The sequence below is a fragment of the Arachis hypogaea genome, chromosome 15 (assembly GCF_003086295.3).
Source record: "Arachis hypogaea cultivar Tifrunner chromosome 15, arahy.Tifrunner.gnm2.J5K5, whole genome shotgun sequence".
NCBI classification, from domain to species: domain Eukaryota; kingdom Viridiplantae; phylum Streptophyta; class Magnoliopsida; order Fabales; family Fabaceae; genus Arachis; species Arachis hypogaea.
The window spans coordinates 60,310,246-60,315,398 of NC_092050.1; positions in this window are offsets into that span (position 1 = coordinate 60,310,246).

The following is a 5,153-nucleotide window of genomic DNA, read 5'->3' on the forward strand; positions in this document are numbered from 1 at the left end:
TCTTTTATTTTGCATAGGCACAAACATAACAAGAGAATTAAATTGGAATTCCCTTTGTTGGAGTGAAGGAAACTCCCAGGGAGAATAAATAACAAATAGAAAATAACTACAAGTTAAAAAGGTCTAATCTAGGTAATCTACTGATTGTTAGTTTGTTAACCATGATTAATCCTCGACAATGGAGGCAAAAACTTGATAAAAAATTTACAAACTACAAACTATCGACAAGTGCACCGAATCATATCAAGTAATACCACGAGAGTGGATTATCATTCCCGCAAGGATTAACGGATTAAGCAAGTAATAGTCAATTGACTATTCTAGTCAGACAATAAAAACTAAGGGTTTCAAGAACAATTTGCATAAAGACAGTAAATTGAATGAAAGCAAGTCATAAGTAATTGAGAAAGAAACATGATTCAAAAGAGTTAAGGTTTTAGAGATGTTGAAACTTTCGAAAAAATATTTTTCACTTTCTACCTTGATCAAGCAATGATGTATCTATAGTAAATCATAAGTAATTAAATTCCAATTCCTTGGTAATTCAAATTCTCTAATCCTAATCAATTATTCATTCCTTGATTAATTAATTGTGACAAGAGATTAAGAACGTCCACTAATTTAAAAATCACACAATTCTTAAGAACCAAACTTGGTTGATTCGATCTCACTTATCAAGTCCAAATTCAAAATCTAAGAATCACGAGAAGAAGTTTTCAAGCTTAATTCAATTAATTAAATTTTCTAATATATTAAAAGAATTAGAGTCAAAAGAGAATTAGTTTCTAACATATTCAAATCCTTTGGATGAAGAACGAAAATTTTTTCTTAAGAAAACATCAATGCATTAATCCAAATAGAAAAGCTATAACATTAGTCCATAGTAATCAATAGAGCTCCTAACCTTAACCAAGGAGATTAGTGGCTTATGTTTCAAAATCCAAAAACAGAGTATGAAAAATAGCAAAAAGTCTGAAGATCCCTTCCAAGGTTTTTCAAGAACTTTATATATTAAAACCTAAAACAAAACCTAATCATTAAATTCAAACTAATTCAAAATAAAATAAAATCAAATCAAATCTTCCACATTAAATCTTTAGATTTCAATAGTGTCTTCCAGTTCAAGGCTTTAGTGGTCTAGTTCTTTAGCATTCTTAGTGGACTTGGAGTCTTGCAAAGTGACTTGTAGAATGCTGGGCCTTGGGCGTGTGAAACACCACTTCACTGGCATGTAAAACACCACCCTTTCCTTCCACTGGGAATGCCATTATTCAGCATGTAACACACCCTTGGCATGGCGTGTAAAATGCCACTTCTTGATGGTCTCTAGAACTCCCTCTTTCTTGGCGTGTGACACGCCCAATGGTACCTAAGTTGGCACAGCGTGTAACGCCGTGTTTCGATGTGTGAAATGCCATAACAAACATCAAGTCCTGGGAGGTGTACTTCGGCGTATGGCACGCCCCATATGTGGCGTGTAAAACGTCAAGGAAATGCATGCAAATAGGCTTCGAAGGCGTGCCATTTTGGCACGCCCATTTCCTTGGCATGTAAAATGCCAACTATTCACAGGGTCATGCGTACGCATGGGACATGTGTACGCGTGATCCCTCAAACTTTCAGGTTTTGTGCGTGTGTATGGGTGATGCGTACGCACGATTCAACAATTCTTCAAGTGTTGTGCGTATATATGGGTGATGCGTACACATGAATGCCCTTTCAAATGCGTACCAAAATGACACGCCCGTTCATCTTGGCGTGTGACATGCCATGCTTCTTGGCCTCCTGGAGCATGCTTTTTTTGGAGCGTGTGACATGCCCTGCCTTTGGCATGTTATATGCCCACTGTTTTGCACAAACACTATGGACTATTATATATCGTTGAAAAGCTGTGGATGTTAGCTTTTTCAACGCCGGTAAAAGCACGTCATTTGGACTTTTCTAGCTCAGGTTATCCTTGTTGAAGTATGGAAAGGTCAGGGTTGTACGCCAATTGTGCACAAAATTACTCCCTGGACTTTTCGCCCAGTGTGTCACGCCCTCATGTTGGCGGGTGACATGCCAAGGCTCTGTTTTGGCGTGTTGCATGCCCTCTTCTCTGCTTCTTTGGGAGTGATTTTCTAGTTGTGTTCCTTTACTTATGCTTTACTCTTCTTTTGCTATCATTTACCTACAATTAACAAGAAATCTAAGTACTCAAAGTACTAATAAAATATCATATAAAAGCACATAGTTATCAAGCAAAAAGTCATCAATTTTATCTAAACAACACCCAAGAAAAGTACATAAGATGTTCATGCATCACCGGCGCTGACAGAGGTGATTATCGGAGGTGGTTGCCAGAAAGAGAGAGAGAGAGAGAGTAGGTGTGTGTGGTTATTTCGAATAAAGAAAAAGAATACGCGATTCAAATTCAGGGTATATTTACTGTTAGATTTACCGGTCAATTATGCATTGTGCGTGAACCAAAATATAGGTTTCATTATATGTGTGTGTCTTTATTGTAGAATTGTATTTACTTTCACATTAAAATAAAAACTATATTATTAAATTGTGTCAAAAGAATATTTTATTAAATAATTTAGCTATTTTGTATTTTAAAATTATATTTTAAGAATATAATAATATTTTTTTTTTAGTTTTTGATGTATTAAGTATGTTAAAGATTTTAGTTACTTTTAATAAAATATGTTTTTATAATTTTTTTAGAACATTTTTTAAGACACATTAACAAGACATTTATTAAATTGAATATCACATAATAATAAAAATCTTCTTATTAAATTTAAGAAATATATATTATATTTAACTATTAACTGATATTATTAGTAGTAGTATTTGAAATCAATTTTTGTCCTTTTTTATTAAATAATTGAATAAATATAATTACGTAATATATAAAATATATAATGATGATAAGAAAATTTTTTGTAGATTTTTTTAAAATATTTTTCATTATATATAATTCATGAAAAAATGTATTTCATTATTTCAAAGTCTCAAATAAAAAAAATAGTTGAAACATAATTTCCTTATTATGTGTATTTAATACACATATTAATATTATTACTAATATTTTTAAAATTTTTATCATAATAAATATATTAAAAATTAAATTTATATTTGTTATAAAATTCTTTAATTAACAAATTTAATTTGTATTTATAAAATCACATGTTAACTACACCATACTATAATTATTTAATTGAATTTGTAGTGAATGAGATGGCCAGCTGGGGCTCACAAAATGTGTGTTGGTACTTGTTGCTTGCTACTGCTATACAATAACTAAACACCTTCTGGGAAACAGCCACGTACCCCTTCCTTTCATATTGAGCTGTATAGCCCGCAGAAAATCGAAAACTCACAAACCTGCCTCTTTCTGAATCACTGTGTCATAAAACGTATTGACATCAACCAAATCAAACATATCCATTGCACACAACTAACTCGTGATTGTTAATTACCAAGGGGTTCCAACTAAACACTAGTAAAATAATGACAAAGTATTGTATATTTGCCTTAATTAAGGCTCTTTTAGGTTAGTGTTTCACAAACACATATCACATACAATTCTTTTTTGACATCAGATTCAAATATATTAGCACTTTTTAAAAGATTAGTCCTAAATTCAATACTGAAACTTGTTAGACTTTTCAGTGGATATATAAAATTTTTGACAATAATTAGTAATATAAAAAAAATTGAAACCAAGTTCTTTAGACACAATTTATTATATAGATTATTGCAATTACCATGATTATTTTTATAACTTTTTATTTTCTTTTTTTTTTAAGGCTAAATTCAGTAAATTATACAGATAAACATGTGAAACTTGGGTAGACCTAGAAGAATTTTTCCTTTTGTTTTAAATAAATAAAACTCAATGTTTTGTATAGTATCTTGAACCATGTTTTATTTTATTTTTATTTCTTTAATTATATTATATTCTAAAAGCAGTAGTGGCTGAGATTTAATTATCTTTACCAGTAGTGATGTATTCCTCTATCCCCATTCCCCTTCATCAGGACTCCAATTAAAAACCTCAGATTTTGTCATCGCTTCTCATTATAACCATCATTATCACCATCGTGTTCCCAGTTTCCATCTCCATCTCAATCTCAATCTCCATCTTCAAAATAACTTTTAATCAGATAATAAATATTACACCTGTCAATCAAAACATATATCATTTTAGTTATTTAAACACTAGCTAATTGAAGAATTAAAAAACAATAATTAATCACAACACTTTTACAAAATCATTTATATATAATATCCTTATTTAATGGTTAGGTTTTAGTATCAACCTTTTATTTAACATTACATATCATGTCAAAATGACAAATGTATTAAATATATTTTTTTTAAATTCATATACACTGAACACAGACAAAAGTAATAATTTTAAAATTTGTTGTCTTTTATTCATTTTACCTATTACTTTAGTTATTTTCACACTAATTAAATAATATAAGATTAAGTATATTTCAAAATTATTCAACAAAATATTTTTACTTCATATATAATTTGTATGTATTTATTATAGATAATGAACATTATGTTCAATAAAAAATTACCGAAACATTAAACAAATAAAATTATCTAAAATGATAAATATTTGAAATCAAAGACAACATAACAATGCGTTTAGTTTGTGTTTTCATTTTTTGTTTTTATTTTAATATTTTTTATTTTTTAGATTTTATGAAAAAAATTAAAATAGTAAAAATAATAATTTTTTTATTTTTTATTTTTTATTTTTATTTTTTCTTTTACAAAATATAAAAAATAGAAAATATTAAAAAAAATAAAAATAAAAATACACCGTAAAATAGTGATTGTTTTCAAAAACTGAAAAAAAGATTAAGAGATTGGGATTTAGTATTGTGTTTAGTAGTTAAAGATTAAAACTAAAATTTTAATTCTAAAACATAAAATTTTACACCTTTTAGTATCTTTAGAAAATGAATATAGAAGAGATTAAAACTTTCAGAACTAGAGATTGAAATTTTAATAATATTCCTTTTCAAAATACAATCATTTAATTTTTCAAATTTTAAATTTATTTCTCAATCTTTATATTTATCTTGAATCTCATACCATACTTAAATATAACTCAATTCAATAATATAGACATTATAATTTACATC